Source organism: Macrobrachium nipponense, chromosome 26 (genome assembly GCF_015104395.2).
Source record: "Macrobrachium nipponense isolate FS-2020 chromosome 26, ASM1510439v2, whole genome shotgun sequence".
Taxonomy (NCBI): Eukaryota; Metazoa; Arthropoda; class Malacostraca; order Decapoda; family Palaemonidae; genus Macrobrachium; species Macrobrachium nipponense.
This window is the reverse complement of record NC_087215.1, coordinates 57,520,508-57,548,485: the sequence shown is the minus strand read 5'-3', so window position 1 is coordinate 57,548,485 and position 27,978 is coordinate 57,520,508. Positions and strand designations below refer to the sequence as shown.

The 27,978-nt window shown below is 36.7% G+C and overlaps 1 long non-coding RNA gene across 2 annotated transcripts in view; it reads right to left on the bottom strand.

Annotated features, from left to right (window-relative positions):
- The window catches only part of LOC135200299 (uncharacterized), a 444,923-nt gene that overhangs the window by 134,362 nt on the left and 282,583 nt on the right, over positions 1-27,978 (bottom strand). Inside the window, exon 3 of one of the 2 annotated variants that reach the window (XR_010311253.1) lies at positions 10,547-11,432. The exons of the other annotated variant lie outside the window; for it this stretch is intronic. This is a non-coding gene — a long non-coding RNA (uncharacterized LOC135200299). Of the gene's footprint in view, positions 1-10,546; positions 11,433-27,978 lie in introns of those variants that run through there. 2 annotated transcript variants of the gene reach the window in all.

Genomic DNA, 27,978 nt, shown 5'->3' with positions numbered 1-27,978 from the left:
TATTTCAGTCTGCCTAAATATACCTTCACAACATATTTCAATAAAATAATTTCCACTAATAATTTGGAATACTAGAGGTGACTACGATTTTTCAGATGACTTGCTGAAAAATTTACAAGCAATTGTAAAAAAGAATTTCAGATAAAAAAAACTCTCTATCTTTAAATAAAATTTATTAATGATCTTAAGTTCAGAGATACAGGATGTGGGTCTTGTAATGTTGGCATCTTTGATCATCAATAATCAATGATAAAAACATTTTTCTTTCTCCACAACTTCCCTGAAACAAGAGCGGTTCGAGGTTTGTGCAGCCAATCTTTTCCAGGTTTCTCCTTAGGTCCTCTTAGGTTACTCCCAGGATGATAGGTACAACTTCCAGTTCAGATAACCAACCCCCTATTGCCATCTTTAGGTCTCGTTACTTTTCTATCTTTTCTCTGCCGTTGTCCTTGCCATTTATGTCCTATGGTATAGCTACATCTATCACAGATACTTTTGAGGCTACTTTATTTACTAGGAATAGGTCTGATCTTCGTGTCGGTATCACAAGGTTAGTCCTGAAGTCCCAGAGTGAACTGATTTGCTTTTTGCATCGTTTTTAAGGATAGGTGGCTGTACCACTTTCCTGTAGGCTATTGTCTTTGCAGTGCAAGGCCTGGAGAATTGTGTCATTCTGAGATAATTCTGGACATTCAGTTACACATGGTAATGGTCTTCATATTCTAATCGTATCTGCAATAAACAGATAATGCTGCCATCTAGTTTATTTTGTACATATCGTGTACATAGTGCTTGCACTACAATCAACATGCCTTCAGTCTCATTCTTGAGTTTTCCCTGGCCAGCCATTGACATATGCCGTCTCCAGCTATACATCTCGAGTCTGCCTCTGGTACTGACCATGCATTTGTCTGTTTTGCCATTTTTCTTTCTTTCGGTTTATGGTCTCCACATATTTGTCAGGCTCTCCGTCAACAGAGATGAGTTTTCATTCCAAGTGGTCATCTGGAGCTATTTTCAATATAACTTCAAGTAATTACTATTGAATCAAATCATACATAATTACCAACAAATAACAAGGAACAAAACGTAATATATATGGAATAAAGAAATATAAATAATTCTCTTCGGATGCTTTAAAACAAATGACGTGTCAAAAAACAGCTTTCTAACAATAAAATATTATTCATCTCTTTAGTTTACTGAGCCGAAATAGGAGAGAGGCCCTTCAGCTTTACTGCTGGGACATAGATAATCCCCTGAATTAGATAACCCGTGGCGACCCTTATTTGGTGACAAGCCTTTCTTAGGTCTCCTGGATATTATACTTGCTTGTAATCCATGTTAAACAACTTTTGTCTAAACTTGAGCCTAGACTGTGCGTTGACATATTTTGATTATTATCCTCGAATATCTACGTAAGTTTACCACAAATGAATCGAGGCAAAATTCAAAGTCAAGAAACACTTAACATAGTAAGCCAGTTGTTAAAAAAAAATAAGAAAATGATAGCTCAAACCTGCCTTGCTTTGTGCTTGCGTTTATCCTGTAAGTGAATCACGTTTGGGAAAGGCAAAAGCAGAAGAAGAAGAGGAAGAGGAAGAATAGTTCGAGGAGGGCGCCCCAGGCGGCGGCAGCAGAGGAAGGCAGCAGGAGCAGGCCCTCCTCCTCAACCACCGGGCGGTCGAGTATCAGGTGGCAAGCAGGAGCGTTCGCCGCCAATCAAATTTCCAAAACCATCATAGTTAAGGAAGGCGCGCATGAAATTGAAAACTGCTCGCCGATCCCATATTAAGACGCGATGCCCCGCTGGGCACTGATGACAGGAGGCGATAGAGGTTTCAATCCCTCCCAGCCCGGCCTTTGTGTGGGATACGATCCGGAGAGGTGATAAACACAAGAACATCGGCACCCGCAGGGACGAGCCATTGGAACCCTTCCTTCTTTCCTCCTCCTCCTTCTCTTCTTCTTCTTCTTCACTTACTACCTTAATTTTTTTTTATCCACAGAAGTCAAGACAAGGGAGGAAGGGCAACAACAATAATCGCCTCTTATGATAATGCTGCTCCTCGCGGGGTCATTTATATCGCAGTTGTACAAATGTAGAATTCTTTATATGAATATTGTTTTTTTCAGATCGATTTTTCGGTGTTACAGATTCAGATATAACGTTGTTTGTAACGGATGGGGAAAATAAAATCCTAATATTGTTTTATTTCTCTTGTAATCCTCACTATTATCTTACTGGAGTTTTTTGTTTGCATGGTGTTTTTCGTTGCATGGAACCAGTGGTTATTCAGCACCAGGACCAACGGCTTTACGTGACTTCCGAACCACGTCGAGAGTGAACTTCCATAACCAGAAATAAACATCTCTCACTCCTCAATGGAATGACCGAGAATCGAAGGACCGAGGTGGCAGGCCAACACCAAACCGACCACGCCACTGAGGCGCTCACTGGCGTTCTCATATATCGTTCTAACAGGACTACTTCTGTTACCAAAGATGACAAACCAAGAAGGGCAGGCCTATGGCCAACAATTGAAACATATCAACAAAATTACACAAATTAATTACATACACAAACATATGGTAGTGCCAACAACGCAAAAATAGTTTCAAAAATCTCCGCGCTTTTCATTCAAATCTGCGGGAATGACCTACAAGTTAGTGAAGATACAAAACGTAGCTGTGGATAGCTGCAGTGTTTCAACTGACTAAAGGAGAAGCAGCCTGATATTAAACTACTTGGGAAAAAGTAGACTTGATGGCGGCCCGGACGTTGCGTAAGGGTGTTAGCTCAGGAAGAAAAGGGCATTCATGAATTATGTGCGGCATGAATTTCCAAGTGAAACTGTAAAGTTTGAAAAAGATAAAACACCCAAAATAATTTGGTTGGAAACCTAAAAACCTCTTTCAACTACTCTGATCATTTCTACTTTTATTGCACAGCATTTCATGACTATGTTCGACTATGCTGTTTGTTCGGGAACGTAGGTTATTTCCACCTTGATCGTTATGTATACCTTGTATTCACATGCAAGTTCTACATTTCTGAAGAAATGACATTTAAATAATGCTTGAAAAAAATTTATTTCCGATTTTCTACTTATATATCGCTTCCCCATCTTTCAGTTGATCATTACCGCTATTCCATTGCTCAATACGACGATATATAACAAATCAGTTACGTAAACTTTATTTATAAAAAGAAGTTATCACACGATTTCGTGCGTGACAAATATTTACGTATCAGTTGGCTGGAACTCCAAAGGGTCAACAACCCCTTCGACGTCTAACTAGAGCAGCGACCTATGCTGGCATAAGGCCGGCTTAATTATACCAGTGAACCAGTAATCCTCGAGTTTTTTTTTTTTTTTTTTTTTTTTTTTTTAAATAACCACGCTAAAGAAATTGTCATGGATAAAAGAATTCAGGCCAATGGCCAAACGATGGGACCTATGAATTCATTCAACGGCGAAAGGGAAAGGTGTAACAGGAGGAAAACCTCGCAGTTGCATTGAAGCAATTATTAGAGAGCGTGGTAAATCAGATGTTAGAAAGATTATGAACGGAGGTACAGAAAAAAGAATAAAAGAGGTTGCAGCTAGCGGCCGAAGGAACCCTGCGAAAAACCTTAAGTAATGCATACGGTGCATCACGCGAGGAGCACTAACGGCAGTAACCCCCATACGGGTAAGAAATAGTCATGGTTTAGTTTTTTAACTCATAATATTCCATCTTCAAAGATTCAGGCTTATTATTCCTTCTGCGTCGATTTAGATCTCTCTTTTATGTTTTATGAATCATAAGCGGAATAATCAAAAGAACATACAAAATATCGTTTGATACTAATAGATAGGTTTCTCGTTCTGCCTTTCTCCAGCTACTAAACATCTTGAAAACAAACGAGAGAGAGAGAGAGAGAGAGAGAGAGAGAGAGAGAGAGAGAGAGAGAGAGATAATTATCATCTTGTTTTGGCCATATAAACATATCTACTTCATTTGTGTTGTTTCACTGCCTCCCACTCATTCTGTCACTTATAACTTCTCTCTCTCTCTCTTATACATGGCCTACTATTTCTACTCTGCTCCATTTAATCCATTTACGTGATATCATGTTCTGAGAAAGTTATTTAATTTAGTGCGTGCTCATTACTTTGTTTTGATGGCAATCTTTCGAAATCTGAATAAAATTTCCTCTTATGTTCTCGGCAAAGTATCTCTTCCGAGTTAAATGAGAATAACTTCAAAATTTAAAGTTTTTTATTTTATTGTAATATGAAATGGGAAAATAGAAAATTAGATCTTACATTGTTCATCTAGTTTTCAAGTGATAAACTCCACGTTTGATTATTGCTTCTATTCACGCCATCAGAAGAAAAACTGGCATTAACACAGATTTTTCCAAAAAACTTAAAATTTCTATCAAAGGAAAAATACAGACTTCTCACGAAAGAGTAGCGGTAGCTCATTCTATGAAATAGGCTGTTTATGAATAAAAGAAATTTAAGTTTTCGATGCAATGCAAAATTTTACTCAATTTTTGTTTTACATTATTCACCAGAGTAAATCAACTTCCCTTCGAGATTATTGTCTTAATAAATACCGCCCCGCAAGAACATTCTTTAAAAAAAGTATTTCTACCCGATAAGGCTCTTCCGCCGTAATAAAGTTTAATTTCTAATCAAAATACAAAATACTGCAAAATACAATTCCTGTGGAGACGTATGAACTTCCCACGTAATGAAATGGTTGATGAGGTATGTCACTGACTTTTGTTTCAAAATTTCCCCCATTTCTTGGAACTATAAATCAAAGTTTGACCAAAAACTGGAACAGTTTGCTCTACTGGAACATTTTGTTGTCAGTACTTCTGAAAACGAACTGTCAACATTATTAACCAAATCTTAGAGCTTCTCATCTCTCTCCATTATTTATTAAAAATGTTTGTCTCGTGCTACTTTACTGCAAATGATCCTCGGCCTATTAGGCTTCTTCTACACACTTTTCAGTTCTGTCAGATAATAATAATAATAATAATAATAATAATAATAATAATAATAATAATAATATAATAATAATAATAATAATAATATAATGAAATCCAGTGTTGTAGGTGTAGATATATATTTTAGAAATATATAAAAATATATATATATTTTGTATATTATTATTATTATTTTTATTTATTTATTTATTTTTGGTTTATCACAGTCTTTCAGTTCTACTGGGTGGTATTTATAGTGTGGGGTTCCGGGTTGCATCCTGTCTCCTTAAGAGTCCATCACTTACTTTTCTTACTATGTGCGCCGTTTCTAGGATCACACTCTTCTGCATCAGTCCTGGAGCTACTTCGGCCTCGAGTTTTTCCAGATTCCTTTTCAGAGATCTTGGGATCGTGCCTACTGATCCTATGTTTATGGGTACAATTTCCACTGGCATATCCCATATCCTTCTTATTTCTATTTTCAGGTCTTGATACTTATCCATTTTTTCTCTTTCTTTCTCTTCAACTCTGGTGTCCCATGGTATTGTGACATCAATGAGTGATACTTTCTTCTTGATTTTGTCAATCAACGTCACGTCTGGTCTATTTGCACGTATCACCCTATCTGTTCTGATACCATAGTCCCAGAGGATCTTTGCCTGATCGTTTTCTATCACTCCTTCAGGTTGGTGTTCGTACCACTTATTACTGCAAGGTAGCTGATGTTTCTTGCACAGGCTACAGGCTTTTGCCACTGAGTCATGCCTCTTTTTGTACTGGCTCTGTGCAAGTGCCGGACATTCGCTTGCTATGTGGTTTATGGTCTCGTTTTTCGTATTGCACTTCCTACATATGGGAGAGATGTTATTTCCATCTATCGTTCTTTGAACACATCTGGTTCTTAGGGCCTGATCTTGTGCCGCTGTTATCATTCCTTCAGTTTCCTTCTTGAGCTCTCCCCTTAGTAGCCATTGCCATGTGTCATCGCTGGCTAGTTCTTTAGTCTGCCTCATGTATTGTCCGTGCATTGGTTTGTTGTGCCATTCCTCTGATCTGTTTGTCATTCTCCTGTCTCTGTACATTTCTGGGTCTTCGTTTACTTTTATTACTCCTTCTTCCCATGCACTCTTGAGCCACTCGTCTTCACTGGTTTTCAGTGCTCTGTTCTCGATGTTGACGCACTCCTCTAGGCTTAGTAGTCCCCTCCCTCCTTCCTTTCGTGTTGTGTATAGTCTGTCCGTATTTGCTCTTGGGTGTAGTGCTTTGTGTATTGTCATATGTTTCCTTATTATTATTATCATTATTATTATTATTATTATATTAGTGATGAAATCCACTGTGGTGTAGATGCAAATAAACATTTTTGAAATATAAATCAATATATATATATATATATATATATATATATATATAATATATATATATATATATATATATACATGTACACAACTGTAGATTTCTTCACTAATAATAATAATAATAATAATAATAATAATAATAATAATAATAATAATAATAATAATAATAATAATTCGGACACTACGATTTTTATGTCCTCAGATGCGTTCAAATTCTTCCGTGACATTAAACAGATGAAATGGACTCGCTCAGAAACAATAAAATCATTAAGTAGGGCTGCTAACCTTCAACTCACTGATTCACATTCTCCCTTGAGAAATGTCGTGTACTTCTTTCTACAGGTTAAACTCGTAATTGTACCGAGAGTAGCGTGGAATTTGCATCTCTTGAGTCTTACGTCAACTTTTGGATATGTCACAAGTTTGGTTTTACCCAGATTAGTAATGTAGTATGACTTGACTGTTAATACCAACCTGAGGCCCCGGTTTGGCCTGTTTCCCTTATTAAGGGGTGGTTTCGGCTCAGTCAATTATTGCTCCTCTTATAAGTAAAATAAGTGTCTTCACCAGTGTCTTTCATCCCGGCAATTTTTCTGTACACTGCATTACGACAATAAACATGGACAGACGAGCAAACTAACTGAATGTAAAGATAAGTATCTTGGGATGAATAAATAGATAAATAAATAAAATATAAGACATATAATATATATATTATATAAATTATATATATATCAATATAATATATAATTATATATATTAATATATATTATATATCTGTGTTTGTGTGAAGAGAGAGAGAGAGAGGAAGGAAGAGAGAGAGATAGAGAGAGAGAGAGAGAGAGAGAGAGAGAGAGAGAGAGAGACTCTCCCTGAAACAACGGCCATTAGAAATTTCAATTTTAATTTTTTCCCATTTCGCAGGCGCTATATTTAGTATTTTTCCATCTTCAAGAAAATAAAAAGAAACTTCCTTACCAACGTTATAATTATCGTTGTAGGTATCGTTAGCTGTACATACAATCACCTGCCTACGGATGACCTTGGGAGGGAATTCACCAAGGGAATGGGAGCATGTTAGGGAAAATGAAGACGGGGATTTAAATGGCGTGGCATTGTCTAGGAGGGGAGGAGGAGGAGGAGGAGGACGAGGAAGAGTAGGTTATCAGCGGAGGACCATCATGACGTCATTCAAGGAGGTAACCAGGCAGAAAAACCTGCCGATAACCTCCTGCGACCTCCCTCGGCAGGTGGGTTGGGTGGGGCGGACAGTCCCCCTCTCCCCCGATGGGGCGGAAGAAGAGAGTGGACTCTACTCTCCCGCGGATAGAAAAAGATAGCCATCAGTGATATCCTTCACAGGAGCACTGTAGTTTTCTCTGGCAAAAGGAGTTTTATATTTTTTTAAAAGGTACTTACAAATATTTTTATTATTTTAGACCCACTAGCTTAGGGAGATTTCACTTTGAATGAATTTAATGCTGGAAAATGTAATTCATTGCAAAATCCTTAAAAAAAGCAATATAAATATAATTCATGGAAAAAAAAGACACGTTGAAGTCAGCAGAAAAAAAAAAATGTCTATCTTGTGCCATAAAATATTAACTAAAAATAAAGTATTTCTTTCTTAAATTCCATCCAAACTATTTAAAACTACAATAAAATGCATTGCTAATATAGCTTACTGCTAACTATGCCTGCTGTTGCGTAACAGACTTTTAGGGAAAAATATGTAAAATATATTAGATTACAGATAATTTCCTTCTCTAAGAGTATATATACTGATCATTCCGTATTCTTGCCAAGATATTGATTTTGGTGTTTTTTTTTTTTTTTAACTAAACTGTGTTCATTTGTTGCAGTGAGTCTTATAAACTAAAAATTTATCCAAAATAAGGAATTTCAATAAGTTGTTGTAAAGAAATATAATAGCATTAACTAAATAGATATATACCTTTGGCAACATGGAAAAATTAAATACAATGTCTTTCCAAAGGTATATTGTTTTATACATTTTATGGGAATTATAACACACCAAAGAAATAAATAAGTACTAATAATAATAGTAATAATATTAAAAAGCTTATTAAATTGCATTGTTAATAACATCTTGTGGTCTCACATGATATACTCTTCGGTAGTTTGTATGTATTACGAACAACGTTATGGATATTTTCTCACATAAAAACGGTCTCATCATTTTCAAAATTCCTAAAGTATCGAAAAGTTTTGAAATTCAAATCAACATCTCACTTGTTTCAGTGGTTCTCAACCTTTTTTGGCCCATGCACCCTTTCACCTAATGTCAGATTGTCATTCCACTCCACCCTGCGGCCCCTTTCCAAAATTGTCTGCCTCAAGAGGTGCATTCCAAATAATATGCAACAAAATACTAACACAAACACAAAAGACCAGCATAACCTCTCAGTATCGCGGACCGCTGCACACTGCGTTTTGTGTGGTCTTAGAGCTAGTTTGAGCCTGCCGTTCCGTGGCCACAATTCCCACCTGGGTGAGAACCACTGCTTAAGACTATTGCATCAAAATTTATTTCAATATCAGCTATCAGACTCAAAGTCCTACAGATTACGGTATTTTAGAGACTTCTGTGATGATTGCATAAACTATAATCAGAAATTATTAGCCAGAAAATCAGATCCATATTTTCATGTAGTTCCTTTTCTTCCCGCTTACATTAACTTCATCTTCTGTTTTACTTCTTTATCCTGTTAACTTACAATTATTTCGCCACCAGCGTTTTTAATATGGCTTTTTAGCCTTCGGACTGCAATATTTCGTGTCTCCTTGTGTTCTTATCGAACGGTTAATGTGCGTCTCCTTGTGTTCTTATCGAACGGTTAATGTGCCAATATAAACACCTGAATTTCTCTTATTAGATCTACTCTTCGGCTACAAGTTGCCTTGTTCTTATCCTTTACATTTTGCTATACTTCTCAATTGTCCCCTGTTTTTTTTAACAACTCTCATACCACTCTCACTTTATGTTACATATAACTCTCAACTTCTAATTGTTCCTAACTCTTTATTTTACTTTTTATATTTTAGCTTTTTTTTTTCGACGTTAAGGCGTCTCTTTTCTCCTCTGCAGCGTCCGTAGCTTCTTACCCACCTTCTTCCCCCCCACCCCCGCCTTCCCTGTGCCCCTCCCCGGGCCTTCCTCCGTCCTCATCCAGCAAAAGAAGCGGGTCACGTAGATGAGAGAGCGTCAGACTGTCACTTCACTAGACGTTCGCAGCCAAACCATCCCAGAAATGAAAGAATCCGCATTAACTACTACAACACTGCTGCTGCTGCTGTTGCCTCTGCTGTTGCTGCTGTAGCAATCATCATAGCTACTTTTAAGGTACACAGAGTCACAAATTTCGTCTTGAAATATATCGGAAGTTTATTTCATTCCGCTAGTGCCCATGTATTTTGAAGACATGCAGACATTTACATATACCGACGTCGGATACTGAGGATATAGGCTGCATTCACATAATTATACGTAAAAATACATAAGTATGAATATGTATTCATTCACAATACATACACATCCATATACACAAACCTAGTGGTGCTACTGAAGCATTCTCGCTTGGTAGTTATGCAACCTTGGTGGTCGCAAGCTGGGATAAAAAGGACCCAGGGCACTCAAATATATAAATAGATATAAATATATATAGATATATATATCTATATATATATGTGTGTGTGTGTGTGTGTGTGTGTGTGTGTGTGTGTGTAGCTATATCCACATGTATATGTATATATAAAAAATATATAATATATATTATATATATACATATATGCATGAATATATATTATATAAATTGCCTAGTAAAACCACTATAGTTGCAAAGTATTGTAGCCATAAGTGCCATGAGTAAATCTACACAACAGACCTTAACGACAAGTCAATTCATTCAATACAATCCAGAGTAGAGTTTCTCTTCAAATAAATGTCTTCGTGGACCCTGGCGGCTTTGGTTCCAAAACGTGTCTAGAGCAGGGACGATCCCCCACCTCCCACCCCCAACTAAATGCGGCTCTCCAGATTTCATTATACAGGGTGGGCCAAAAGTAGCCTCACAGTTACTTCATGAACTGTTTCTCATTCAAAGTACTCTTCAATAGAAAATTAATACTGTGCCATTAATACATGCTACTTATTTTTATCCTTTTCATGTCACTCATTCTTAAATATACCACTTATTCATGTCTGAAAAATTTTATGCGTTTAATAAATTATTTTTTATTCTGTTTTAACTGTGAGGCTACTTTTGGCCCACCCTATATATGTTCGAAAAACAGAATAAAAACAGGGAACAAGACAACCAGCGAGCGTTCACAAATTTCAAATGGTTAGGTAGCTGGCCGGTAGGGATCAATTTACGGTGAAATTTAAATTCTATTTCAGGCCGATCTTTCGCAATTCTCGGGGATCTGATGTTCCCAAAACTCATTCCTAGCAAAATGATGTAGCAACAATCAGTGCAGCAGGTGCTGGTAGCCAACTTCCTTAAAGAAGAAAAGATTCAAATATCCTTCTCCGTGAGATTTAATCCATCCCGAATAAACTAAAATAAACATGATAACGGTCAAAGCTCTTTAAGTATTTGAACAGAAATAAAAATTGGGCCTTGCTGTTGTTGTTGATATATATATTTTTTTTTGAGTTGTCACAATAGCTTAAAATGTGCTTCAAAGTCATAATCCTAAGTAAGATCCTTTGAACTTAATGTCACGCATACCCTTCAGTATTTTTTTTTATACAGTCAGCAATTTAATCTATCTTTCTCTTTCTCTCTCCTTGTAGGATGGGAGGAGGGGCCGTGAAGGGATGGTGTGAGAGGGTATGAGGGGGTGTGAGGGGAGAGAATGAAGAGGCGCTGACGACGGCAGTAGCGACGTCGGCGGGCGTCTCGGGGTATACATCACGTTTTTCGGGGAAAATTGTTCCCCTTGGGAGTGTGTCGGAAGAAGTGACAGCCTGACGGCTTCTTTACGTGATCCAAAGCTTGATGGCGGTGGTGGTGGCGGTGGTGGAGTCGGCTGTCGAGAGAAAAGGGCAGGAGGAAGAGCTGAAAGGAATGGGAAGAGGCGAATTAAGAAGAGGTTGTAGAGTGTAGCAAGAGGCTTCCATGCACTCTTACATCCATGAAAGCGTATAAACGTAAATGGCAAATGTATGCACACAAATGCACATAAATTTGTGAGTGAGTAGTATATGACAGTATGCGTATGTGCACATCCAATATAATCATCATCATCACCATTACTATTGCTTTTATTGTTGTTCTACTGACTGCGTAAGTGATAAATTAAGACACAAAGACACCAGCAGAGGAAAAGAACGAGTAAGAGAAAAACCCTTTTCTAAAAATATACTAATAATATACTATAATCAAACTTGACCCATAAAAACGACAAAGCACCTGAAATGTACTGCAGAAAATTTATATAAAAACAATGAAGAGTAATGGAAACTTGCATTTACTTACAGCAGTCATAACTTGAAAGAAAGAACAGACCTCAAGAACATCCCTTCTTTAGCAAGACGACATCAATGACAGGCATCGGAAAGAAACAATAACTAAAGTCGTGAACAGAACATTCACAGAAAGCCCAGATCTTTGGCATACATAACTGACCCACCGACACAGAAAACAAGTAAAAAATTCTGCGACGAGTTCAAGTTCTCTGTACAGAGTATAATGCTGTATGAAAACACCCAGCCACGGCCCATGAAACTTTAAGCTAAAACCCCGGGGGTGACCTGTATTGTTGACACCTTGGTGGCGAAAGACGCTTGATCATGGGTAACTTTATTCCTTAAATAAAATCAAAACTAATGATGCTAAACAGCTGTAATTTGATATGTTTGATGATTAGACGGTGGACGATCAACATACCAATTTACAGTCCTCTAGCCTATGTGATTTTTAATATCTGAGGGCGGACAGGAAAAGTGCGGATGGACAGACAAAACCCACCTCAATAATTTTCTCTTAATGAAAACTGACTTGAGGAAAGGGTGACCTTCATTATAGCAAACCTGAATATAGACTCAAAAGAAGTAGGTCAGATTTTACGTAAACTTTAGCACTGCAGCTGATGAAATGCTTTTACACAGTAGCTTCATCCTCTGACTTGACAGCCGATCATTTTGCATGGTATATAAAAATCTCTAACAAGTATAAACACACACATACATACATACATATATACTTATATACATAACGTAAAATCCCCGTGCACCGCCCACTTCTGGAAGATGCGGTCTGTGAGGGCAAGAATCAGGGAGCAGGGCTAGCAACCTTTCTCACACTGGGAAGTCTTCAAAGACGTTAATTAGATATTCTCTCAGGTAATCCCTCTACAAAAGGACCGACGACAGTAGTGTTACATACCCTTCTACTTGGTCAGAAGTCAAGATCTAGGTGCTAAGTATGGGAATGACATTATTTCAAGGAAATTTTATATACTCTCCTAATAATAATAACAACTGTAACAACAGTATAAAGTAAGAGTTTTTGCTTCAAGCATCTCATAGCAAGCAAAATCCTTTTTGTAACATTCACTACATTATAACCATTTTGCTCAGAAACGCAAATGAATGTTCACGTAGCGCTAGCCTGTACTCAGAAAGCTTTATATGATCTCTTTTTTGTCTATACCTGTCAACTTTTGTCACTTCAAAATGAACTGATGTGATATTCTTGAAGCCATAAGGTAAAATGACAGATTACTTTAAAAACCAGTACAAATTTCATATTTTATCAATTGCCGAAAAAGACAAAGTGGTCACCCGAACAATCACACCCTCATTGTGATATTTAACCACGCGAATTTTCCATACTTGGCAAAATTCAACGACCCTCTTTGCATATATCTTTTCACGCATTCTGATTTAAAGCAAGGTTTTGTAGCCCTGTTCCTCAGTGAGAGTAACGGTACAATAATCAAGAGTCAATCCCGCGGGGTACAAACGTTCAGGATGCACTGAAAAGCTTCAGGCTCCTAAACGCGGTTTCATATAATTATTCTAGAAAAGGAAGGTTCATCATGACGAGGGACCTTTGTTTTTTCCAGTTTTTACTCTTCCACCGAAAAGTATAACGCGACAATGTTCCAGTCTACTTACACATGTATAGCCCTTGAGCTTTCTGAAACTTAAGCAAGGATTATTTACGCAGATTGGGCGCTCTTAAGGGACAGGCAAACTAATTGTACCATTTCTCCGTTTCCAGAAATTGACCAAAACATACGGAGGCAGCTGGCACTGAGCAAATTCATCCTGTATTGTTGTGGTGAGATCTCAGCCATATGGTTGTTGCCTTGCGTCCCTGAATGAGGTGAAATAAAATAGTGAAGCATTTCAGGGCATTTCCACCTTTCCGAAAGTCTCCTGACTTTACGTCATATTCGTCCTTTGTATATTTCAGTCAGAAACTGGGAAAATGTTTGGCTAACGAATTTGCAACATTGCTGTAGAGTTATGACTGGAACCGTAGATTGCACTCAACTATTAAGAAGCTTTTAATCATGTATTTAGAGAATTTGTAACACGAATTAAAGAGATACAGTGTCATGGATGATAAGATAAAGAAGTTTAGTCTCAATATGAGAGTTATTATTTCATTACCAAAATAACGCAATTGCTTTTAACAAGTTGGTATTGAAGAATACGGCGCAAATTTTAGAACAGTGAAAGATTTAAGCCGAATGACTAGAACGCAGAATTCTAAAAATATCAAAATGAAAGCGATAACCCTAGGTATTGGGCGCAACCTGTGAATTTCCAACATTATATGTGCTTTCACAAAGGTAACGATGAGCAAAAGAAAAAATAAGTAAAAAATGAACTTCGGCGCAATCGAGTTTTCTTTACAACGTATAATGTTGTATAAAACCTTCAACTATGACCGCCAGCTCTCCAGTTGTTCACCAGAAGCAGTAGAGTGCGAGTGCGTACCATGGCTCCGGAAGGCAATGCCAGATGCACGATCCATGGCTACCTGTACCCTTAAATAAAATAAACACTACTGAGGTTAGAGGGCTGCAAATTGGCATTTTGATCATCCACCCTCCAATCATCAAACATGTCAAATTTGACGTGATTAAAAATAAAAAATTCAGTAATGTCGAATTACGAAAAGTGAACAAATATCCACGCAATAAAATAAAAAATAAACACACACACACACTCTCTGAAGAAATATGTAAAAATGTCAAACAAAACTTAAGTTTTTTTTTTTTTTAATTACACTCGACATTTTGTTGTAAACATGTTTTTAACATTTATCATCCGTCCCTCAGACTTAGCTAACTTTAGTCCCCTTCCATCGAATCCGACCAAAACAGAAACAACTGCTGCTAATAATAATAATAATTAATAATAATAATAAGAAGAAGAAGAAGAAGAAGAAGAGGAAGATGAATAGATTGCATAGCCATTAAAAATCTGAGAAAAAGGGAAACATACTTCCATTAAACTCAGAGAGAGAGAGAGAGAGAGAGAGAGAGAGAGAGAGAGAGAGAGAGAGAGAGAGGGGGGGGGGGGGGCAATAATCATCATTCCGGTACCTTAAGATTCACTCTTAAGAAGGAAGTCTTTGAGTGTGAGACACACAAGCCGAGACAGATGGAGGAAGAGGGTGGGGGGTGGGGCTTTGGTAGCACGGGGTGGGGGGCCTGTATATGCGGAGAGGATGGAAGTAAGTGTGTTGACCTTTATTAACCAAAGTTGTAGGGGCGATTATTCTCAAGTCGCTTCGGACCAGGTCTACCATTCAGGGCATTCTCGTTTCTTTAGGAGCAGACAAATGAATGAACACAACGCAAATCATAAATAAATAATTACATGGAGAGCCGAAGAAATCTGGTCTAAACGAATAAAGAGAACTTCAGACGGCGTTAGAAAAAATAAGAGAATAATTTCCCCTTTTCTCTAATTTCTTTCTCAGTGAGCTGAGGATGAAGTATGAAGGTTAAAGACAACAAAATTATTAGAATTATTATTATTTTTTATTTATATGAAGCATGCAAAGTATTAATAAACTTGCAAAGGGCAATTTCACAAAATGAACACCCATGTATGAAAGAAGAAGAAATAGAGAAGAAACGTACACTAAATATATAAAAAAGCAAGAAACTTATGACATTCTCTAAATATACAACGGCAAAAGTAACGACACAAATGGCGCCCCTAACGACCTGGCGTCGCGCATACGGAAGTAACGGCGAGATGACACATCATGAACGGCCCGAGAGTAAACACATTCGCAACAATTAGAAGACCAAATTTGAAGCTTCTTTGACAACTGTCTCCCCAAAAAGCGACCCCTCTGGATCTCGCTTACATTTTGTTTACTGCGACGAAACGGCCGACGATCCACCCCGTCGTTCACAAAGGATCGTCCGGCGTCAGTGCGGGGAGGGCGGCGGTGACCGAAACGCCATGCGAATGAACGAAAGGCAGAGGAAGGTCGGTTGGTTTCATTAACATAGTACAAGGGATTAAGGACCCGCGGCAGACTGCACAGGGCTTGAAGAAACAAGAAGAGAAGCTACCTGCCGAATAATCCGGCGGAAATATGAAGTAATCGCTCAGGCAGATCGGAGGCGCCGAGGCACGGTGAGAGAGAGAGAGAGAGGAATAATCCAACGACAAATCATTAGAATTTAAAACTGCATTTAACACCTTTCTCTTTTTGCCAATTCTATTCTGTAGAATATGACTACTTTTAGTTGTTGGCTCAGGAATGCTTTACTAAATGGTACATAATTTGAATAAAAATGAAAATGAATACAATTGACAGGGATTCATTGCAGAGAAACACCTGATAAAGATAATGAGAAAACGGAAGGATTAACCTATAATTATAGAGGCAGAACTATAGGTAATAACAGAAAAACCAACGCTTTCCAACAATTTGAGAGAAGAAAATACAGTGTCTTCTTATGTCAGCAGCAGTCAGAACACCAAAGGCCAACGAAGCAGTAAAAAAAAAAAAAAAAAAGCATAATCTGCGCCCAAGATTCTTCTGCGTAATCGAGTTTTCTGTATAGCGTACATGAAACTTTCAGCCACGGCCGGGTGCTGGCCTGTCCTATATGAAATGAAATAAACACTACTGAGGCTAGAGGACAGCAATTTTGTATGTATGATGATTAGGAGGGTGGGTGATCAACATACCAATTTGCAGCCCTCTAGTCTAAGTAGTTTTTAAGGCCAGCAGCTGGACAGAAAAAGTGCGGACGGACAGACAAAGCCATCAATAGTTTTCGTTTACAAAAAGCTAAAACTTTAGTTTAAATACTGACATCAAAGAACACTGATGTTGAGAAAAATAACATACAGATCCACTGTGACATGCTAACCAGGAACTACATTTCATGGTAAAAATGTCTCAGACGATTATGCTACCATATACACCTAATATATATATATATATATAGATATCTATATATATATATAAGATATATATAGTTATATATATATCAGATGAAGAGAGGAGAGAGAGGATGAGAGAGAGAGGAGAGAGAGAGACGAGAGAGAGAGGAGAGAGAAGAGGAAGAGAGAGAGAGAGATGAAGAGATAGAGAGAGAGAGAGAACCGTTTTACAATAATGTAAATGAACTAGGTATCTTGAGTCACTTCAAATTGAGGATGATCTGAAAACAATTCACTGACGTGGATAGAGACTATCAACACGAAGAGGCCCGATCGTCGCAAAGTGTTTTGCCCTCCCAAAGAATTCATATCTACTCTTGTCTCTGACTGCTGAACGACAATCCGTAATTTGATTCCACATGCAACACGCCCAAAAATTACTTTAGAGTTTTATTGTCATGTGCGTATAAGTGTCATACTGACAGAACCCATGATGATGTGTCACGAAGGGTTATACAACGTTGGAAACAAAAATGAAATGAAGAGACCAATGAAAAGTATTCCTATTTGTGTGTATATATATATATATATATATATATATATATATATATATATGTATATATATTTACACAAGAATAAAGGAATTCAGAGGATGCGTGATTTTTCCTAATATTTGCTAGTTACCCTATCTTTACATTAACTTCAAGGAGTCAAGTAGGCACCACAAAAATTATGAACGTTGTATAATTACAAAACTTAATTTTTATTTTTATCTTTACAAATGTCAAAATATGAAGCCAAATGATTTAAATGAGATTCTGCACGAAAACTGGATTTATAATATTAAGCAACGCATATTACATTGATCAAAATAACGACACTAAATGTTCTGCTTAGGGTTTTTAAAATTACAATAAGATCTTTGTTACATTACGATTATCCATGTGACATAACCGTTCTTGAGACTATTTGACTGCATATAAACTTTTTTTTTTTTTATCAATTTCATTATATCGCTACAAAGTCGTAAAAATGATTTCATGAAACAAACTTTGATTCCAGACAGAGAGAGAGAGAGAGAGAGAGACCTTACCTTACAGACCTTACAGTTCGTTCGGGTTGCCCCAGGTCCCTCAGTGTGAGGCGCCTCTAATGTCTACCAGAGAGTTGCTAGTACATCTTCCGGTATATTTTGCATCTTCCAATCTTGGATGGTCTGGGATGCAGTTTAGATATTTGTCGAGCTTATTCTTAAACACATCTACGCTCACTCCTGATATATTCCTCAGATGAGCTGGCAACGCATTGAATAGACGCTGCATTATCGATGCTGGTGCGTAGTGGATTAATGTTCTGTGTGCTTTCCTTATTTTTCCTGGTATAGTTTTGGGCACTATTAATCTACCTCTGCTTGCTCTTTCTGATATTTTTAGTTCCATGATATTTTCTGTTATTCCTTCTATCTGTTTCCATGCCTGAATTATCATGTAGCGTTCTCTTCTCCTTTCTAGACTATATAATTTTAAGGATTGTAGTCTTTCCCAGTAGTCTAGGTCCTTAACTTCTTCTATTCTAGCTGTAAAGGACCTTTGTACACTCTCTATTTGTGCAATATCCTTTTGATAGTGTGGGTACCATATCATATTGCAATATTCAAGTGGACTACGAACATATGTTTTATAAAGCATAATCATGTGTTCAGCTTTTCTTGTTTGAAGTGCCGTAACAACATTCCCATTTTTGCTTTACATTTTGCCAACAGAATGGCTATTTGATCATTGCATAACATGTTTCCTATTCATCATCACACCAAGGTCTTTAACTGCTTCCTTATTTGTGATTGTCTCATTATTAGGTCCCCTATATGCATATAGCTTTCCTTCTCTGTCTCCATAATTTATTGATTCAAATTTATCAGAGTTAAATACCATCCTATTTACCTCTGCCCAATCATATACTTTGTTAAGGTCTCTTTGTAGAGCGTTCCTATCTCATCAAGTAATTTCTCTACTTATTCTTGTGTCATCAGCGAAACTACTCACTACCGAATCCTTAACATTACTGTCTATGTCTTCAATCATAATAACAAACAATATTGCAGCTAGCACCGTACCTTGTGGCACACCGGATATTACCTTGGTTTCATCCGATTTCTCATCGTTTGCAATAACTATCTGTTTTCTGTTGTGTAAAAATTCTTTTAACCATCTTCCTACTTTATCTACGATATTGTGTTTTCTAATTTTCTTTGCTAATATATTATGGTCTACTTTGTCAAAAGCTTTTGCAAAGTCTAGATAAACCACATCTGTTTCATTTCCGCTTTTCATATTTTTGAATATGTTCTCACGGTGGACTAACAGTTGGGTTTGTGTACTTTTTCCGGGTACGAAACCGTGTTGTCCTATATTAAACAAATTATTTTTTATTAAATGTTTCATAATATTTTTCTTCATTACCCTTTCATACACTTTCATAATATGTGATGTTAGACTCACAGGCCTATAATTACTTGCCTCTAGTCTTGATCCACTTTTGAAAGTAGGGGTGATATATGCTAATTTGTGCTCATCATAAATCTTGCCTGTATCTACACTTTGTCTTAATAATATTGCAAGTGGCTTTGCGATAGAATGAACTACTTTCTTTAACAAAATAGCAGGGACTCCATCCGGCCCTGCAGCAGCTCCATTTTTAATTTCATTAATTGCCTGCACAATATCAGCTTCATTAATTTCTATGTCAGCTAAATATTCACTATTTTCGTCCTTACTTCTATATCATTATCTTCATTATCTATTCTAGGGGTGAATTCTCTACTTATATCGTTCTGCCAGTATGTTGCAAATTTTCCCTTTTTTTCATTCGTTAATCTCCCTTCAATTCTCAGAGGGCCTATTTCTATTCTTCTTTTATTCATCTTCTTCGCATATGAGTATAATAGTTTGGGGTTTTGCTTGATATTTAATAGGGTTTTTTCTTCCAAGTCCCGTTTTTCATTTTCTTTTGATTGTATAATCTTTTGTTCTGCATTTTCTATCTTACTTTTTAGTTCTATAACCTTTCCATGCATTTTTTTTCTTTTGCAAGACCTTTTTTCCACTTTCTGATTTTCTGGAACAAGATCCTTCTGTCTCTTGGTATGCATGAATGATGTTTACTTTTCTTCTTCGGTATATATTTATCCACTATTTTCTCCAATATTTTATATAATATCTCCGTATTTACCCTTATGTCATCACTTACGAAAATGTTATCCCAATCTTTGTTTAATTCTTCATTAATTTCTGACCATTTTATATTTTTACTGTAGAAGTTGTATTTTCCATATCCTTCCCACTTTTTCATTTCTTGCTTATCTCTATTTTCACTTGCTTTGGAATGAACTGTTAATTCTATGACATTATGATCTGAAATACTCGCATTATAAACTATTATTTCTTTAACATAATTCATCTCGTTCACAAATACTAGGTCTAAAGTATTTTCCTTTCTTGTTGGCAGGTGATTTATTTGTTGAATGTTGTATTCTAGTAGCATATCTAATAGCTTTTCAAATTGCCTCTTATCTTCTGCACTACTATTACTCTCTTTTTTATATGTATAAGTACAACCACAGTCTCCTATTCGTTCTTTCCATTCTACGAAAGGAAAGTTGAAGTCACCAGATAGGAGAATAGTCCAGTTCTTGTGATTTCTACATATATCATCCAATTTTTCAATTATTAAGTCAAACTCTTTAGTATTAGGAGGTCTATATATTACTATGTTCATCAATTTTTCAGATTCAAATTCTACCGCTATTAGTTCACATTCTGAGTTTACTATATTTCTCATATATTTTTCCTTGTTTTTTGTCTTTCCATATATTGCGGTTCCCCCTTGATTCCTATTTTTTCTATCTGATCTATAAGTTTGGAACCCTTTTATTTGATCATCATTCCCAGTCTCTTGGGAATACCAGGTTTCACTTATATTCATTATATCTATTTTCTTTTCAGGTTTTGTTAGTTCTTCTAAGTACTCTATTTTTCTTTTTGAGTTACTCGTAACTAAACCCTGCGCATTCATCACTATGATGGTTTGCGTGTTTTCTCCTTCATTTAATATTGGTAGTAATAAGGATTTTCCCATGTCTCTTTCCTGTTCTGGTATGTTGTTCTTTTTTTCATTTCCAGAAATTCTGACATTAAAAAATCCAACTTTTCCATAATATTTGATCTTCCTTCATCATAATTATTCATTTTGTGTCTGAATCTGCAATTTTCTCCGTTTCTGCAATATCCTCTTGCATAATAAATACAGTTATTATCTCTTGAGTAGAATTTCGGAGCTGATGCTTTGAAATTTTTTGCTGACACCTCTGCATATCTCATTGGTGGTTTGCTTTTCTCTTTTACCTGATATTCTTGATTTCTCTCTTTATTTGTTTCTTTCTTATTTTGGATTTTATTACTTGGTTGGTTATTTATATGATTATGATTCATGGCTACAGGGTGCATATATTTGCATTTTTTGTCGAACTTACATCCTTTTCCTTCTTTTAGGTTTTTACATATTTTTGGATGCAGATCTCTGCAATCATCCCCATAGCCATCTAAGTATGCACAGTTTACCATATATTTCATAGTTTTGACATACCTTAGGATGTTTGTAGTAGCATCTTTCTCCAAATCTGCAATTCCCTCTTTTCAAAAGGTTGCAGATTTTGTCTTTCTTGTCTATTTTTTCCTCTTTCCCGTCATTGTGTAGATCTGGGTAGAGCCTCTTCGGGATTTGCTTTTCTGTTGTCATATCGTAATTTATTTCTTCGTAGGTATGCTGCTTTATTGCCTCATATGTAGTATCAATGAGTATCTCTGCATCCTAAGAACTTTTTATCTTGTTTCTTTTGTTTTTCCCTTATTTTTGTTTTTTTCTTGTCATTTCAATTTTGTTTACTTCTCTTCGTTTTCCTCTCTTCTTTTTCTTCTTCTTCTTCCTCTTCTTCTTCATCCTCAAACTATTTGTACATTCAATCTTGATTTAATAACATTGTCTATCCATGATATGACATGTTGAACAAAAAATTCTTGTATCTTTTCTCAAATCTTGCATTACCTCAGCACACTGTGGATGGGTCGGAATGTTTGCATGCAGCACATTTTCTGATTAGGTTTTGTGGATTGACTATGCTATACCAAACCTTACACAGTTTGCATGCTTTTGGCATTCTTTTTCCTAATGCATCAATTAGGATATTCACAAGATTCACCTTATTCATTTTCTTTGTCGGAATATGTTGGTTTATGTATATTTTCTTTATGAGTCTCTTGACCACTTGGATTTTATTTGGAACTTCTTCAATTATTTTCAAGATGTTTTCATTAGATTTGTTCCAGTTTGAGAGAGAGAGAGAGAGCCATCTTAATTTTATCATTCTATAATACCTCATGGGATTACAAAAAATCGGCCTATATTTAAGAGAATAACCATAGAAACCTACCCTATACGACAGAACTCCAATACCAGTGGTCAGTTTAGCGTACTGTAAATGAGAAATGTTACATCTTTGCTGTGACAGTACTAATGATGGTAGCATTAATGGTATAGACAGAAAAATCAGCCGAAATGTATTGACAGTTTGAGAAAGAATTATTCATTACCTCCCTATTTCCTATCGACTTTCTTCGCGTATCCTCCACATATATTTGGGTACTACACATGTGCGTCTAAAATATAATAGACTACACACAATCTAAAATATGTGAAATGAGAAATGGTATCAATGCTGCAGAAATTCGGTTGCAAGTATATTTCCTTTCGGTTCCTGTCTGTCTGCGTGTCTGTCCCAAATTCAGGATTTCTGTCAGGCCCCGTTCGCCAATATATTTTGGATTAGAGGACTGATGTTATTCTGGGTTTCGATTCTCAAAGGATGTTAGTAGGTTACCGCTCTTGTGTAGCGGTCTTTAAGAATGCCGACAGGATTTCAAAGAGAAAAATCTCTAATGCAGCTAGTTCACATCCACTATCAGTCCTTGTACCAAGGCACATTTTATTATTATTATTATTATTATTATTATTATTATTATTATTATTATTATTATTATTATTATTATTATTATTATTATTATTATTATTATTAGCATTGCAGTTACAGTAGTAACAGGTTTGCACAATTTTTGTAAGAAGTTGTATTAGTCTAATTAGAGAAATAGTGGTAGCATCATTTTATTATAACCTAAAATGAGGCTGCTGTAGAAACACAAATGGAAACCGAAATCCAGCAAAACCCTTTTCATCCTCGACAAAGTCTCTTTCCTTTTAGAAGTCTGTTGACTAGCTTTTATTCTTCATTTCGCGAAGGTTCGAGTATATGTTACAGATTTAGTAAGGCCTTTTCTTCCCTCTGCTTAATCTACCCTTAGCAGAATAATTTCAATATCAGACAATTACTGCATGACCTTTCTCACACATTTTAAGGAAGCAGTTTAAAAAGGAAGAATCTTTATTTTAAATTCACTTCCACTTATGGGAACAAACCTTTACATCCGTTATTTTGATCAGTGTCACACGCATACTTAATTATTATAAATCCAGTTGTTATACAGATACAGAAAAAAACAGATATTTGTTATACATATACAGAAAAAAATTTGCATTTGTATCATGCTGACAGAACCCTTGATGATGTAATCAAGGGTTATGAAACGTTGTGAATAAACATTTAATTAAAAGACCAATCAAGAATATTCCTGTTTGCTTTCCTCTCTGATATTTATATATATATATATATATATATATATATATATATATATATATATAGTTTGATTTTAAAGCACGAAAACGTGATGATCATGCGAACAAAGTTATAGTCACGAAGGAAAAGTGAAACAATTAAATACTAAGTACTTTCGTCTTATTACCAATACATGATCAATAGCAACTTAGTATTTAATTGTTTCGTTTTTTCTTCATTGCTGTAACTTTGTTCATACATACATACATACATACATATATACATATGTGTGTATGTATGCATGTAAGCATGTATGTACGTACGTATGTATGTATCTGACTGACCTCACTGCTCATATGCGCATGTGGTTCACACACCCAAATCTGGGCAACAACGTAGTTCTCCTCAATGTCAATCAGTGAGGTCAATCCGGGTGGGTGAGACTCCAAAAAGTGCGTGTCACCGGCAACCTTATCTTGGGAAGCCCTACAGCAGCGCTCCCCTTCGTGTCTCAATTACACTTATTGGGTAAAGAGAGCCACAGAGACCATGGTATGGCTTTCCGTGGCAGATCTTCTTTTGTTTTTTATCGATAACGGGTATCTCTTTCCCCTCTTCTCGAACCGGATTAAACGTGATTGAGCACCTAGACATTTTTAACGAGATTACACAGAAACCTCGGCGCACTTTTGTTTTCCGCCTGATCTCAGCTGCTGCCGTCTGAGCCTTCGACCAGGAGAGAGAAAAAAAGAGGCGTCATATGTAACGCCTCGTTCACCCTTTAGTCGCGTATTATAGATGACCTCCCAACACACAAAATTTGTTCGGTTTTGAAAATAACGGTGCCATTGTCTGAAAACTCTTTTGTCATTTTTTTACAGGATGATAACCGAATAATAAAAAAAATAACTAAATAAATAAATAAATAAAAAACGGTACCGTGACCCGCAGTGCATTAAGATCTTGCAAACTACCAATTCCCTTTGAACCTCCCTTGCACAAGAACACAGCGTAACCATCCATGTGACACCTCTGAATGTTTAATATTCATAATGGTAAAAACACAGACGTGGAGAAGGGATAATCCGCCAAGACATGCCAAATACGTTACATAAGAAGAACAGCAAGAAATGAAGGCTTACAGAAATTGTTGGATACGCCCCAAATAGTGAAGAATGACGTCACTTACGTCTCTCTTTCACAAGGAAAATGAATAAGTCCAGTGACACTTAATATAAATAAATATAATATATATATATATATATATATATATATATATATATATATATATATCATTCGAGCTACAAATGTCCTTTAATATCTAAATTCGCTCTACCTCGGAATTGATATTATTATCGGTACATATATGAAAATTTATAAATCCGAGGTAGAGCGAATTTAGATATTAAAGGACATTTGTAGCTCGAATGATATATAAATGAATCACGGTTCGATGTGATAATTATTCACACACATATATATATATATATAACTCCAGCCAAGAGAAACCAATGATGCACCTTTTCGGAAGCAGATAGGACGAGCGGAACTGTGTTTATAATATGGATCTGACTTTTTTCATGTGATGAAAGATAAAAACAATGAAGAACTAGAGGAACAAAGGGAATTGTTTGTAAGTGCATCTGCCCCAACCAGGATCCGAACCTTTGCCTTTTAGTTCGATGCAGAAGTAAATAGTTGACTTGATAGAACAGTGGATAAGTCAACTGCCTACCTCTGTATCAAACCAACAGGTATAGATTCAAATTCAGATCCACTTTGGTTGTCAGTTATCCTCAAGGAAAATGAAATCGCCATCATAGGTATTTGCGGCTTAATATATGATTATACACACACACACACACACACACACACACACACACACACACATATATATATATATATATATATATATATAGTATATATATATATATATATTTATAGAATTACATCTTTCCTACTAAGGACTATTTTACTTGTTCCTTAAAAACGCATTAAAAAAAACCTGTGATCTGTGAAGGGCAAAAGCGCCCTGTAATGGTCAGATGCTGACAAGTGAGAAAAAAAATCAGAAACAGATGCCAAGGCGTCATAATCCAATATGACCCAAGTAGGCAAGACTAAGCTCCCTTGCTTCTTACCCAAGTCCTTTCACAGTTGCGCTAATACATTATTATTATTATTATTATTATTAACCATACAAAAATTTCTTTCTTATTATTCATAGGTTAGATGCTCCCTATTCATATGATAAAAGCCCACAAGGGTCACTGACTTGAAATTCAAGCTTCCAAAGAATATGGTGTTCGTTAGGAAGAAGTAAGAGGAGGTAACGGGAAATACAGAACAAAGAGATTCCACCAATCAAAAATGAAAAAAAAAAATCATCAATAGCTCAAGAGATACAAATTTATAGAAATGCAAGAAGTATAGTATCAGGGTGGTAATGCATTGCATTTTCGCTTGAACTTCTCGAGTTCCCCGACACAAGTCATTTTCAAGTTCTCCAGTTTAGCGAAACGACTTTTTTAACTACATCATCTACGCCTGCTAGTTTGGATGTCCCGGGCGGGAAAACCACTACTTTCTTGTACAAGAACCACCAATTTGGGTGTCCAATGGATAGCCTTGTGACGCTCCGGGCTAATAGCATCTTAACCTACTCGATGATAACTTCCTGTACTGCCTCTTAAAAGCAGGGGACGTTAACCACAGCACACTGGTGATACTACCATCCTCTGTACAAGAAAGTTAGAGTACTATTCTAAGCACGCCGGAAGTCCTAACTTTGTGATACGACAGGGAATGGCAGAATCATTTTCAGTGGCATCCCTCTTAGGATCCAGATCGCCTAACACTTTTATCTTAGTCGCTTGCATACTGGCCGATCTACCCATGTTATTATCTGGAGAAACGACAGTTACCTTATTCAGCGTTTTGTGGAGCACGCCCAATCAACAGAGACCAGGATAACGTGAGATAATGAGCGTCGATTACTCTTGGGGCTTACTTTAGCGGCGAGACTCTTGGCGATGACCAAACGGAGATAAATGTATATTTTCTTTGCATTACTGATTGAAAGTTAGCTTTACTAATTAAAGGTCTTGTTTTTTGAAGTCACAAATCAATGGGAATTATAACTGCCACTATCAACGATCTATGAAGGAAGCTTTTCTGACCTATATGTATTATTTTACATTCCACGAGGATAGTTGTCAGTCACCACTAGACTGTAATTCAAGGAATAATTTACGACTGCGCTTTCTTTATGCTCTTGCCGTTGGGTTGCTATCTCGTGCTTAAACTATCACATTTTGAGTCACCCTTGAACATTGTAATTACGGTTATTGTAACTATGGTTTTGCATATTCCCGGTGAATGCTTTATGTTACGAACTCATGCATATGATGTAATTATTTGCATTTTCTTTTCCCTTTTTAATATATCATGTGAAAGTATGACAAGTCTGTAGTTTGTTTAAAATGCGTCGACGCTACAGAAATACAAGCCATAAACACGTCAGAAACTTGCCGCATGCATATCACAAACAGGTTGAAACCAAATCAATGACCATAAGCGGAAAATGAATCTCTGCATTTGCTGGATAATCGTATGAAGCGCTAGTTAGGACTACCGATCAGCCACTGACTTGCATTCACCCTGTTTGTGGTTATGTGTGCGACAAGTTGCAGACGTGCGCATATGCTATGTTTCGTTGCAGTGTGGACACACCCTAAAGTTATATTGTTGAGATGGCATTGGTGTAAACTCAAGAGTTCTTTCAACAACTCGGGTAAATACGATAGTGATTAATTTCGAATACTAATGCTCTGTGTACTGAGAAATTTATCTAGTAAGATAGCATGATTTCAAGAACTGCGTTTTGAGGGAGGGCGGCGAGTTGCATCACAATACTCGATGCATTGTATACGGGGGTGAAAACTATGACTGTGGCACATGAAGAGAACTGCTAGTATGAACTTCTGCATACCTGGCCAAGAGAACATGCAACATAGAATTTATGCCAAAGGCCAAGCGCTGGGACCTAGGGGTCATTCAGAGCTGAAACGGGAATTGACAGTAAAAAGGTTTGAAACGTGTAATAGGGGGAAAACCTCGCAGTTGCACTATTAAAAGAGGGTGGAAAGCAAGATGGAAGACAGAGAATATGAACGTAAGTACAGTACAGGGAATGAAAGGGGTTGCAGGCGGAAGGGACGATGCAGAGAACCTTTTAAGTAATGCCTACAGTGCACTGCGTGAGGTGCAATGACGGCACTACCCCCACTGGGGGGTATACCTGACCAAGAAAAGGGAATGCGGAGGTGAGAGGTGTTCCTGGATAAAGTTTGCCAGTGAACTGAAGATAACCAATTAACTGAGCTTGGTTACGGCAATCAATTCTTGTTGATCAGCAAATCAGATAACTCTGACTAAATTCCTTACTGTGTCCTGGTGAGAATATTTTACTCTTCAAATTTCTTTTCTGTTGACAAACTCTTCTAAACTG